Here is a 14392-nt window from a genome sequence, read left to right on the forward strand (position 1 = left end):
TGTTCAGAAAATAGGTAGATAAATGAATGGATGTGATGGGTAGATAGACAGAAGATGACGGATTCCATAGATAGATGGATGGATAGACACAGTGATATGGCAAATGTGGCAAATGATAAAATTGGTGTATCTATGAATCTGGGTATGAGAGGATATGTTGGAATTTTCTGTATGGGTTTTGTATTATCTTTGCAACTGTCCTGCAAGTTTGAAATTACTTCAAAATAAAAAGTTTAATTACAAAAAAGTTCTGTACTCTAAAGAAGGTGTTTAAAGTTCAGAAAAGACTAATTTCAGGTGCCTCCAGAAGGAGTATAAAAATGACAAGAAATAGAGTGCTGAGCATATAAATTGAATCACTTATTGAGGACAAAAATTCATTTATTAAAATTCATTTATTTATTAAGAACCAAAGAGCCACATGGTGGCACTAAAAGGTAAGGAACGAGAAAGGGTTTCCTACTGATCAACTTCATGATCATTGTAAATTCAACTGTTTTCTCTTTTATGTATTTTGAGGCCTTTTCTACAGCCAAATCCTCTTTAAAAATATTCGGCAGGCAAAAGTACTAATGCCCCAAACTTCCCTTTTTTCTTCCTTGTTTCTTTCCTGATATCTTTCTAAGGAAGATAACAGGATTGTTTTCCTTCTTTCTCCTCCATCGTTTCTTTCTTAAATTTTTATTTTATTTTTTGGAGTGGTGGCGGCGAGAGCTTTTCTTGGCATTTTATTTTCATTATTTAAAATTGTTTTTCCTTAATTAGAGAAGTGGGTTTACAGAACAATCATGCATAATATACAGGGATCCTATATACCGCCTGTTCTAGTTTGCTAGCTGCTAGAATGCAATATACCAGAAACAGAATGGCTTTTAAAAGGGGAATTTAATAAATTGCTTTTACAGTTCTAAGGCCAAGATAATATCCCAATTAAAGCAAGTCTATAGAAATGTCCAATCAAAGGCATCCAGAGAAAGATACCTTGGTTCAAGAAGGCCGCTGAAGTTCAGGGTTTCTCTCTCAGCTGGAAGGGCATATGGCAAACATGGTGGCGTCTGTTGGCTTTCTCGTGGCTCTACAAAAGGGACTTTCTCTAAAATGTTTCCTCTTTTAAAAGATTCCAATAAGCAACTCCACCTTCAGTGGGTGGAGACACACCTCCATGGAAATCATCTAATCAAAGTTACCACCCACAATTGGGTGGGTCACATCTCCATGGAAGCAATGAAAATGCTCCCACCCAACAATATTGAATAAGGATTAAAGGATATGGCTTTTCTGGGGTCCACCATAGATTCAAACTGGCACACCACCCTAATATGAGCACCTTGCATTGGTGTGGAACATTTGTTACAATTGATACTAGCACATTTTTATAATTGCACTCTGACCATAGTCCATGATTTAGCTTAGGGTTCACTGTGTAGGGTCGTTCCATGGTGATTATTATTCTTAACACCATCCCTTCCCTAATTTTTGTCCCACGTGAGATATCAAAATGACTTTGCTTCCTCTGGGTGCAAAACAGAGGATACAAGCATCCTGGGAGGCCAAGGAGTCTCACCAGCAAGGAGATTATGCCCTGGAGCCATAGAGAAGTGTGTATTGGTTGACCTGAGGTTATATGAGTGGCATTTAAAGGAAGCATCCCATTTCTATCAATGCAAGCGAGCATTGGATTTAGTGCTTGTGCTTCTCAGTCTTCTACAACCCACTTCCCTGGTGCTATCTCACACTGCCATTTGGGTGTCCTCAACCTCCAAGAACAGTTTGTTGACTCTTGCCTTCTGTATTGCATCGGGTAAGCAATCAGTTCTTCAGTACACCATTGGTGATTAAAATGTTCAACATGATCAACAGCCGTGGCTGTCTTGTGCTGAGCACTCGCTGCATGACCTTCAGTGCGCTAAGGTCTTCTGTGATTGACACGCTTAATTCTTGCGAGTCTTTGGCATGGTACTTTTAGCTCTCTCATCCCAAGGATGAAGAAGCCAAAGCTCTGGGAACTCAGGTCACTGGCTCTGGGCCACAGTGAGCGGTGGAAGCAGATGGAGCTGAACCCCTGGCTGACATGCTGGGGTGCAGGGCAGCTTCACAGCACAGGTGTTAGAGCTGCGGGTGGGGGCAGGGCTGAACAGGTGGTGGTGGGCTCTTCCAGGGGGGTGCCGAGGGGAAAGGCCTCCCAGTGGAGGACGGGATGGGGACGGGGCTGCAATTTGGGGATCAGGAGGGCTGTGCTCCCTACAGCAATATGTAAAGAGAACTTGTGGGCAGTGAGTTTTCAGGTTAGTTTTTCAGTATTGCACTATTCCCAGTTCATAGACACAGTAGGGTTTAAAAGAGCAGAACAACTGATTCCAGCATTTTCCATATCATGAATTCAGAGCCACTGTCCTGCCGCCTTACCCCTTTCATCATCTGTCTTTGGCCCAGAGCTGGCCATGGTCCATGCCTCTCTCTAGCCCCCCCAGTAGCTTATTTTGGTGGCCTCATTACTCCTGGGCCTTGGATAAGGCCACTGCATATCCTGTACGTCTTCACAGTTTTGAGACTTAGAGGGGAAGGACTGATTGAGATGTTGGCTTCTTCGCTAAAGTTCTTCAGTTAGTAGCATTGCACCGACGGTAATTTCCTTCCTGAGATAATTAGGGAAGTTGGTTATAGAGCAGAAGGGAGCTCTACTATTTTTGCAACTTCTCTGTGAGTCTAAAATTATTTCAAATAAAGAAATTTATAAAAGTGTGGTTAAATTCTTCTACCCAAATAATGGGACACAATCACCCTAAAACTATAAAAGTTGTTTTCTCTTCCTATAGAGAAGCCAGGACATCTTGCCAAAGATAAGAACCCCACCTCCATCAAAATTAAGGCAGCCTCTGGAAGGGCACAGGAGTAAACAAGAAGCTGGAAAAGAAGTTTTCAGAAAACAGAAGTCCTTATGTCCAATGGAATGCACAGTGTCAAACTGCAACCTGCACACAAGTCACTGGGGGTTGGGGGTTGTATTAGTTAGGGTTCTCTAGAGAAACAGAAATCACAGGGAACACTCGTAAATATAAAATTTATAAAAGTGTCTCACGTGACCATGGGAATGCAGAGTCCAAAATCCGCAGAGTAGGCTGTGAAGCTGACGATTCTGATGGAGGGTCTGGACGAACTCCATAGGAGAGACTCACCAGCCGAAGCAGGAAAGGCCTGTCTCTTCTGAATCCTCCTTATAAGGCTTTCAGTGATTAGATTAAGCATCACTCATTGCAGAAGACACGCCCCTTTGGCTGATTACAAATGGAATCAGCTGTGGAAACAGTTAACATGATCATGATTTAATACTATGAAATGTCCTCATCGCAACAGACAAGCCAGCATTTGCCCAAGCCAAGTTACACCACTTGGCCAAGTTGACACATGAACCTGACCATGACAGAGGGTGTCTTATTAAAGTGAGGATTCGGGGTCAGTAGCTTGGGGTCTGCATGTCTAACAAGCTCCTGGGTCATGGTGACACAGATGCTGCTACCCAAGGGCCATGCTCGAGTAGCAAAGCTCCCTGTACACAGAGGAAAAGGCCAGGGCTGCTGCCTGTGGATCAATCAGGGAAGAGCATCTTATAATATGACGCCTCTTCTTCTCACCAGCTCAGGATGTCTGGAAGATTTATGGGCCTTTCATGGACTTTAGCTCAACTACAACGCTGCCCAGGGATGGATTTGGCTTTTGTTTACTCAGTGGGAGCAGAGTCAGTTGAACTCCAAATATAATCATTTATTGAATGGCCTCAATTCAGTAGGGTCTAAACATAAAATGTTTTTGTTTCTTCCATTGCTGCCTTAAACCACGTGTTCAAATCTTGCTTTCCCGTTTTGTTTTGGTTTGCTAAAGCTGCTGGAATGCGATATACCAGAAATGGGTTGGCCTATTACAATCAAGATTTATTAAATTACAAATTTGCAGTTCTCAGCCATGAAAAAGTCCCGATGAATGCATCAAGGGGATGATACCTGGACTCTGAAGAAGGGCTGTCAGCATCTGGGATACCTCTGTCAGTGGGAAGGCACATGGCTGGCGTCTGCTGGTCCTTCACGCCCGGGTTCCATTGCTTTCAGCTTCTGATTCCAGGGACTTTCTGTGAGCATCTGTGTGTCCTCTCGTAGCACCTTCGGGGCTTTTCTCCTTCTGTGAACTCTCTGGGTATTTCTCTCTCAGTTCTCTTTCTCTGGGGCTTTCTCTCTCTGATATTGCTCCAGGCTCTTCCTGTCTTTTAGGTCCATGAAAGACTCTAGTAAAGGATGGAGACCACCTTGAATTGGGTGGGCCACATCTCGATGGAAGCAGCCTCATCAAAATATCCCACCCACAATAGGTCTGCACACACAAGAATGGATTAGAAGAACATGGCCTTTTCTGGGGTACATAACAGCTTCAAAATAGCACACATTTCTTAAAGAGTTCCTGGACAGTCTTGACTCTGTTCAGGTAAATCAAGATCCCATCCATGTTAAAACCTCCATCTCTAATTGGATTTAAGCCTCACCTACCTCCCTGCCCCCACCCACAGCTAGCCTTTCCCCTCCACCCTCCATCTCTGTCCCTACTTTGAGGGGCTGTGGGTCCCTGCGGGGCAGATGTCAAGGGTTGGCTCTCTTCTGGGACATGTTGATAAAATTAGGCCTAAGAGTCACCCCCAAGAGAACCTCTTTTTCTTCAGGAGGACCCCTGTGGAATCGTGGACTATAACCACCCCCCCCCCCCCCACACACATAATTGGGCTCTCTGTCTGCCTTGCTCTCCTGCAGCCTGGCTGTCAGCACCTCCACCAGCTCTCCTTGCACAGGACGGTTGGAACACGGAGACCATGGGGTCTCCACATGTAGTGAGGGGGGACTTGTCGTCTGCAGTAGGGCGGGAGTTGCAGGGCCTGGCCTTCAGGAGCACCCCCTGATCCCTCCTTCTTTGCCCCACTCTCACCCCTCTGGTAATTTTTCTGGTAAGGGCGTGGAGACCCTACCGTGCAGATAATGTCTGTGATGGTTATGGTCTGTGCATATCTGTTGCCTTGCACTGGAAATCGATCCACCAGGCCTGTGAAGTTTGCTGCCTCGCCCCCCTCTTCTTCTTCAACACCAGACTGCACAGCCTCTCTGTCTCCTACACTGCGAAGGTGCTTCCTGGGGTTATTCTTCCTCATGGCATACACAAAGACCACGCGCAAACACAGCTTCCTTAGTGTCATTACTGCTGACGAAGCCACATCCATTTCTTACATTGAACCATTTTACTGTTCCCAAAACCTTTGTTGTGATGACCTTCTTGTCTCTGCCGGGGTCCCCTGCCTGTGGTGCCAGGCTTGGCGTGGGCAGTGCTGAGCGCAGGGGCGGGGCCGGCCCCAGTGGTGACTCCCAGGGTGAGCTGGTAAGTAGGCCAGAGGTGGAGCGGTGGCGCTTGCTCGGGTCTGCTTTCAGCTCCCAATACCATTTTACTACATTTAATTGTAGTAAGATATACATGTCATAAAAATCACTTTACCATTTTAAGTGGGCAGTTCTTTGCCATTAAGTACATTGACAATATTGAGTAACTTCTTATCACCATTTCCAGGCTGTTTTCATCATCCTAAACCAAAACTCATACTCATTTAGCAATAACTCCACCTTTCCTCTCTCCTACCCCAATATGCACTACTTGCTTTCTGTCTGCATGAATTTGCTTATTCTAAGTATTTCAGACAAGAGAAATCATGCAATATTTATCCTTTGTGTCTTGCTTATTTCCTCAACATTGATGTCCTTAAGTTAGCTCTATGTTGTAGCATGGACCAGCTCTTCACTTCTTTTTATGGCTGAGTAATATTCCATTGTATGGACACACACACACACACACACACACCACGTTTTGTTTATCCATTCATTTGTTCATGGGTACTTGGGTTGCTTCCATCTTTTGGCATTTGTGGATAATGCTGCTATGAACATTGGTGTGCAGATATCTGAGTCCCTGTTTTCAGTTCTTTGGGGTATATACCTTGGAATGGAATTGCTGAGTTGTATGGTAATTCTGTGCTTAACTTTTTGAGGAACGACTAAATTATTTTCCACAGTGGCTGCCCCCTTATACATTCCCACCAACTATGTATGAGGAGTCCTCTTCCTCTGCATCCTTGCCAGCACTTGTTGTTTTTAAAACAATAGCCATCCTGGTGGCTGTGAAGAGGTATCTCATTCTAGTCAAGCCAGTTATCTTTTGAGGCGTTCACTCCATGTTCGAAAGTTTAGGGGAGGGAACTCTGGTTCTTTTTTTCCTCTTCTTTATATATTTTTTGACAAAACAACATACGAATATAAAAATATTCTTAACATACAAACATTCTATACATGGTATACAATCAATGGCTCACAATAGTTGTGTATTCATCACCATGATCATTTTTTGAACATGTGCATCACTCCAGAAAAAGAAATAAAAAGAAAAAAGAAGAAGCTTGTACATCCCATACCCCTTACCCCTCCCTCTCATTGACCACTAGTATTTTCATCTACCCAATTTATTTTAACCTTTGTTCCCCTTATTATTTGTTTATTTTGTATCCATATTTTTACTCATCTTTCCATATCATATGTAAAAAGAGCATCAGACATAAGGTTCTCACAATCACACTGTCTTATTGTAAAGGCTGTATCATAATACAATCATCTTCAAGAGACATAGCTACTTGTTCTGGTTTGCTAGCTGCTGGAATGCAACACACCAGAGATGGATTGGCTTTTAATAAAAGGGGATTTATTTTGTTGGTTCTTCAGAGGAAAGGCAGCTAACTTTCCACTGAGGTTCTTTCTTACGTGGAAGGCACAAGATGGTCTCTGCTGGTCTTCTCTCCAGGCCCCTGGGTTCCAACAACTTTCCCCAGGGTGACTTCTTTCTGCATCTCCAAAGGCCTGGGCTGAGCTGCTAGTGCTGAGATGAGGAATGCCGAGCTGCTTAGCAGTGCTACATTGCAATCTCCCATTTAAGCACCAGCCAATTAAGTCAGACGTCACTCATTGCAGCAGACACGCCTCCTAGCTGACTGCAGATGTAATTGGCAACAGATGAGGTTCACGCACCATTGGCTTATGACCTCTGCAACAAGACTAGGTATGTTCACCTGGCCAAGTTGACAACTGAATCTAACACATGTCCACCCCTTGTCAACTTGGCAACTTCAAGCATCACCTTAAACAGATGTAAAAAATTCTCTTGCTGTGGACCTGTGAATCTCAAAACAAGTCTGGTGCCAATAAGCAAAGGAGGATATTCACAGGATACAGATTTTCATTTCCATAGGGAGAAATTGGAAGAAACACAGATGTAAAACCTGCATGGCAAGCGCCATGGGATTTCAAAGTCTGAAAGTCATTCATCCTTCGGCTTTAGAAAAGTGGCAGTTCCACCCTTTCCGAGGGCCTATGCGGTGGCCCGCCTCTTTCCAAATCAACCTCGGGGAACATCGAGGAGACCACCTCTGGGCTCCACTCTCTCCAGGCATCAGGGCCACCCCTGGGCTCTCTGCCATTTCTGGGGCACACGCTCAACCCCTCCACATGGTGGCAGCCAGGCTCTCCCAGTCCCCCAAGGAGCGTGCTACGCCTTTTCTAAGGCCCGAGGCTGCACAACTCTTCCACTGCAATGAGAGGGGAGACTCATCCTCGCCCTTCAGGGTAAACTCACCCTCTCCATGTGTATGGGTGGGTCCACTCTCCTGGCCGAGGTTTCTTGGCTTCAGACCCGAGCTTCCATGGTTCTTACTCTGCAATCTCCAATTTTTCCCTTTTGTGTCCTCCTTGGACAAGATTGGCAGTGGTTCCATTTACACCAACAGTCTCTTCAAGCCCTCCAGGACTTCGTCATCAATCTCTTCACAGTTCCTCCAAAGTCTTCCCCTTAAGCCATCCAAAACACTGTTCAAACATATCTGGCATTTGCAAACCACAGCAGCACCCCACTCTCCGGTACCAACTCTGTTCTGGTTTGCTAGCTGCTGGAATGCAACACACCAGAGACAGATTGGCTTTTAATAAAAGGGGATTTATTTTGTTGGTTCTTCAGAGGAAAGGCAGCTAACTTTCCACTGAGGTTCTTTCTTACGTGGAAGGCACAAGATGGTCTCTGCTGGTCTTCTCTCCAGGCCCCTGGGTTCCAACAACTTTCCCCAGGGTGACTTCTTTCTGCATCTCCAAAGGCCTGGGCTGAGCTGCTAGTGCTGAGATGAGGAATGCCGAGCTGCTTAGCAGTGTTACATTGCAATCTCCCATTTAAGCACCAGCCAATTAAGTCAGACGTCACTCATTGCAGCAGACACGCCTCCTAGCTGACTGCAGATGTAATTGGCAACAGATGAGGTTCACGCACCATTGGCTTATGTCCTCAGCAACAAGACTAGGTATGCTCACCTGGCCAAGTTGACACCTGAATCTAACTAACACACTACTGGAACACAGTCAGCAGTTTCAGGTGCTTCCGTCCAGCCACTCCAATACACCATAAACTAAAATAGGGGTATCTATATAATGCATAAGAATAACCTCCAAGATAACCTCTCAACTCTGTTTGGAATCTCTCAGCCATTGATGCTTTGTTTTGTCTCATTTCTCTCTTCCCCCTTTCGTTTGAGAAGGTCCTCTCAATTCCTTGGTGCTGAGTCCCAACTCATTCTAGAATTTCTGTCCACGTTGCCAGGAAGGTCCACACCCCTAGGAGTCATGTCCCATGTAGAGAGGGGGAGGGCAGTGAGTTTGCTTGTTGTGTTGGCTGGAGAGAGAGGCCACATCTGAGCAACAAAAGAGGTTCTCTTGGGGTGACTCTTAGGCCTAATTTTAAGTAGGCTTAGCCTATCCTTTGTGGGGTTAAGTTTCATATGAACAAACCCCAAGATTGGGGGCTCAGCCTATTGCTTTGGTTGTCCCCACTGCTTGTGAATATCAAGAATTCTCACTTGGGGAAGTTGAATTTTCCCTCTTTCCCACCATTCCCTCAAGGGGACTTTGCAAATACTTTTTTATTCACTGTTCAAATCCTTCTGGGATTTATCAAGGCATCACTCTGGACAAACCAACAAAATCTCATGTCCTACTCAAGGTTCCATGTACTTATGGTGTTCAATTAAGCTGTCTACATAAGTTACATTAGGAAATGCACTAGTTAAAATAGAAATTTTATACCAAATAAGTATTTTTTTTAGAGCCCCTTTTTTGACTCCAGAAAGATGAGAAGATCTCACAGGGAGTGGGTGAAGGAATGACTTTTCACTGCAAGCACTGCACCCACCGTGGATCCCCCGCCACCTGCTGCTTCACACCAGTGGTCCCTTCCCTAGAGGGGTGGAGGCAGGTCCGTTCTGTGGCCTCTTACTAAGCCTGTGTGTGTTGTGCGTGGGGATCCCTAAGGGTTGGTGTCCCTCTCTAAAGTGTGTGATGCTTGTAGTCTCTTTGTCCTCAGCCTTGGGACTTAGTCACTAAGTCTGGGAACAACATGAAAAGTCCCATTCATCATTTTGACACAGCACATGTTGACATGAGATGGTGTCCAGGTCAGGGTTGGTGTGGGGTTAGCCCTAATTAAGACCCAATATTAACACTGAGCCCCTGGACATCGGGTGAAGTTGAGAGAGCTCTCTGCTCCCATGGAAACGGTTTTCCAGAGAAACATCCCTCCTTACTAAAGTGACCAAGCACAGCTTCGACTCATCCCTGAGTGGCAAGTTTCTCTGCCAGCCCTCATGTGCTAGTATGAAAAGCCTATGACCTTTTAATCCATCCTTTTGGGGGCAGACCTATTTTGTAGGTGGAACTTTTTGCTTAGGTTGTTTCCATAGAGATGTGACCCTGCCCATTCAAGTTGGGTCTTAATCCCCTTGCTGGAGTCCTTTATGAGGATAAAAGGCAGAGATATTTTGGAGACAGCTCAGAGAGAGACACCAGGGAGAAACAAGCAGGGACCCACAGAAGCCCAGAGGCCTTCTCTCCCAAGGAAGAGAAGGACCAGCAGACATTGCTACGTGCCTTTCCGTGTCCAATGGAACCCCAAATGCTTTTCTCCAGAGAAGGTATCTTCCCTTGATGCCTTAATTTGGTCATTTTCATGGTCTAAGAACTGTACATTTGTAACCTAATAACCCCTCATTGAAAAAGCCAACCCATTTCTGGCATGGTCCAGTACGGCAGCTTTAGAAGATAGAAACACCATGGAATTGTTCAAGCAAACCCATCACATCCTCCCATGGGAACCAGGAGTCACCACACGCTCTTGTTACTACAAAGCCTGCCTCCCACAGCCTGTTCCTCATTGCAGCCCCCCATGCGGCCCCATGTGGCTGCAGTGTTCTCCTGGGCTGTGAGCAAATGTGATTGATGAACTGCTGTCGATTTCCTCTCTCCAGTGCTGGGTGTCATACGCCTTCCTCATAACCCGAGTGGAAACTCTACCTCATCAATGGGGTGAATGGGAAGCAATTAAAGCAGCTTGTCACTCACAGGGACAGAGAAGGACCTTTCCTGGGGCCTCCTGAGGCAGGTTCTGAGCCAGGAGCTGCAAGTCAGGACCATCGATCTTCGGGGAAGCACAGGCAGCCACCTTCTCTGCAGAGCCATTGTGCCACTGAAACTGGGCAGCACGGTGTGCTACAATAGGCACTTCCTCTTTGGACTCCAATTAAAACCCAAGCTCAAGTTGTGGTTGGAGTCTGATGCCTCACGTTTTCTGAGATGGCTTTTGCTCTCCCGTCTCTATCCGAGGCTCCTCTCCCTGCTCCTCATCTCCTTCAATGCTTTCCTCAGATGGTGCTAAACAAGGAAGCCATCTCAGGATGCCATGTCCTCACCTCAACTGCCTCTTGCTTACCATTTGATCCCCTGGTTTTATTTTTCTCTTTAGCATGCAGTGCCATCTATCCACTAGACATATTATCTAGTGTGGTGGTTTGAAGCTGTATGTTCTCCAGAAAGATGTGTTCTTAAATCTAGCCCACACCTGTGGGTGTGAGTCCATTGTAAGTAGGACCTTTTCAATGAGGTTACTTCAGTTAAGGTGAGCCCCACCTTAGCCACAATGGGCCTTAATCTGATTACTGGAGTCCTTTATAAACAGAATGAATACAGAGAGGGTGGGGGGAAGGCATGGAAGCAAGAAGCTGAAAGCAACAACATCTGGAAGAGAAGGGAGAGACTGGTAGACACTGCCATGTGCTTTTTCATGTGACAGAGGAGCCAAGGACAAAGGATTGCAGGCAGCCAGTATTCAGGAAGAAAGCATCACCTTGATTTGGACATTTTCTCAGCCTCAAAACTGAGTGAATAAATTCTCATTGTTTAAGCCAACCCATTTCCTGGGAGCAGCCTAGGAAACTAAAATGCCTAGTAATTTTGTTTTCATCTGTCTCTTTCCACTAAATCTTTTTTTTTTCGGCATGAGCAGGCACCAGGAATTGAACCCAGGTCTCCGGCATGGCAGGTGAGAACTCTGCCACTGTGCCACCATTGCCCGCCCATGCACTAGATTTTAATCTTCACAAGGGTAGGGTTTTGTCTATTTCGTGTCTATTGCTGAATTCCCTAAGGCTTGGGGCAGTGCCTGCAATATAGTCCGTGCTCACTAAAGATGTGTTATGTGGACGAGTGACTGAATGAATGCATGCATGCGTGCATGCTGTGGGTGCTGACCTCTTGTGGTCAACCCCCTTCCTCTCTGCACTCGGGAACCAGGTCAATCTCAACCCTGCATCTAACCACTGCCCCCCTAATCGGAGGGTCTCAGGGCTGTGTAAAACAGTGTCCTTCACTTAAAGCTGTGTCTCCTGATGCAGTGACAGTATCTCAGATGGACAACCTATGCCCATGGTCAGCTGGTCAGTGTTCCGTCCCTGCAGGGAGAGAGGGAATATGCTTAACGAAAATACTGAAAATTCCTTAAACATTTTGGTCAGCAGTTCAACTCACTACTCTCCAGAACATTCTCATACAGAGAAAAATGAGATGGTGGTGTCATCCTTTGTTTTTCTCCTAATTTACCTGGATATTATCTCTAGGAGGGGGTACGTTTATGGAAATGAGGAAAAAAAGGCAAAGAGAGGTCAGTCAAGGGCTGGACAGTCACACTTGGAATGGTCCACTGGAAGAACTGAGACTGGGTTGTGTCTCCTTTTAGTCCCAGGCCACAGCGATGCAGAGGCTGGTACAAAACAGCAGTGCTAATTTAATTCATTATGTCTCGTGTGCACTGTGGTGACTGATGGGATATTTTTGTCTGCTACAGCTTTAGCAATCATCTGCAGGGGAGCTCTTAAATAGCTACAGTTTCCAGAATCTCAGAAGTGCGAAAATCTATTAGATGGCTGGCTGTAGGTGCTGAGTACATCTCTTAATTGCAGAAGTGACCACCGGCTTGCCTCTCCTGCCCTGCAGAGGGGTGAGCTATTTGGTTGCTGTAATAGCTTATTTCTCAGACACCTGCTGCAAGGCTAACTGGAAGCAACTTCGTCACTGTAATCTGCAACTGAAATCATTTCTTCAGCACACATTAGGTCAGGAAAAGAGCGTTATATGGTCCTTGCCCTCTAGAGCTACTATAAAGACAAGCATCATGACAGCCTGCTGAGGAACCAAAGCCTCAATGTTGGATCCTTACATGCAGGGGTGGGAGTGCCAAGTGCTAATTATCGTAAGCAGGCACAAACTGATACTAGAGAAAATATTAATTATTAATTTACGGAGTCTAATCAAAGTATCAGCAATTGTGAGTCAGATATTTACAAAGCTGTCAGTCCCTCTCCCCACCCCTTTTCTTTTTTGCATGGGCAGGCACCGGGAATTGAACCCGGGCCTTCGGCATGGCAGGTGAGAACTCTGCCACTGAGTCACTGTTGCCCGCCCCATCAGTCCCTTTTTATGGCATGACCTACTAGCACAGTGATAGGTGATTAGATACATGGATAGAGAGAGAACTATCTATAGATGTAGATTCAGTGGTTTATAGTCTATTGAGGAGACTATACTAACACACAGAGCAAACAACTAATAAATAAAATGTATGGTACTGACTCTAAATAAATAAGGAGTGTGACGGGAGATGAAAGCAGGCAAGGGTTGCAAGAATCTTTTCAATTTTCCAATTTTTCAAATATTTTTCAATTACGTCTTTAAGCAAGCATGTCTTCAATGTCTCTTCTGTGCCTGAAACTTTGCTTGGCGCTAAAGGTACAAAGGTGAGCATGGCCAGGCTGGTCCTGGCCTTAAGGATGTGAAAGGCTGGAGGGGTGAGTGGAGGGTGTACTGCACCCAGACTCATACAAAGCAGTTATGCAGTGGCTTTCCCAGAATCTTGCCTCTAGCAGAGGAGGCGCTCAAGAAATACTTGTGGAATAAATTAATATATAAGTGCAACAAAAATGTAATAGTATTTGACATAATTCCTTTCTACAAGGGACTAAAGGTATTTTATGGATGGCTCTTGCTAGTGAAAATAAGCAATTCCTGGTACAGAAATAAATACGTGGATTGGAGACATTCTAGGTTTCTCAGATCCCCCAATAGAACAGAACATGAAATTAATTTGCCCTAAAACTGACACAGAACCAGTAGCAGGAAAAGGACAAAGTCCTAGTTAAAAGCCCCCCAGATCTGATTTGTAGCAAAGGTAGCCATTTCCAAACTTTTCAAGTAGCCTCCTTTGACTTCCAATAGGAGCTTATAAAGTTTCCTTTTTATATTTTAAAATTAACTTAAATGCATTTACACCCCCTTCCAACACTGACTAGGCTCACCAAAACAGGTTTTAGTTTTCTAGGCTGCTTAAGTAAATAGCATGAAGTGGGCTGACTTAGACAAAAAGAAATTATTTGTTTACTTATGATTTTGAGGCTAAAAGAAAGTCCAAATCAAGCCATTGTCAACGTAATGCTTTCTACCCAAAGGCAGTGGCTCTCTGGGGCTGGCTGTGGGCAATCCTTGGCTCCTCTGTCTCATGGCAGGGAACATGGCCGTGTCTGCTGCTCTCCCCTTCTCTTCTGGGTTTCATTAATTTCAGCTTCTTGCTTTCAAGGCCTTTTAAAAAAATTACTTTTAGAAAAGATCAAGGGTGGCAATTAATTCTTAAGTTAATCACTTTGGTTATCATTAATGAGAATATACGGTGCCGAACATATGTAATTTCAATCTTGACACCATCCTAAGAGATGAATCATTTTAGAGATAAGTAAATTAAAGTTCAGCATAGTTTAGCTGCCTAAATCACAAAATTCAAGGTATTGGCTAGTTTCAAAATGTCAGCCAGAAATCAAACCCACAGATTTGTGCTCTTTAACACCTTACTTGCAACTTTCTAGAAATAAAATCATTTCAGCTATTGTGTCCAGATAAGTTCTTAAGGT

The 14392-nt window shown here is 44.9% G+C and overlaps 1 pseudogene; it reads right to left on the reverse strand.

Annotated features, from left to right (window-relative positions):
• Nucleotides 1-2012: 2012 nt before the first annotated feature.
• Nucleotides 2013-5504, reverse strand: LOC143649146 (uncharacterized; annotated as a pseudogene).
• Nucleotides 5505-14392: the final 8888 nt, after the last annotated feature.

The sequence above is a fragment of the Tamandua tetradactyla genome, chromosome 11 (genome assembly GCF_023851605.1).
Source record: "Tamandua tetradactyla isolate mTamTet1 chromosome 11, mTamTet1.pri, whole genome shotgun sequence".
NCBI classification, from domain to species: Eukaryota; Metazoa; Chordata; class Mammalia; order Pilosa; family Myrmecophagidae; genus Tamandua; species Tamandua tetradactyla.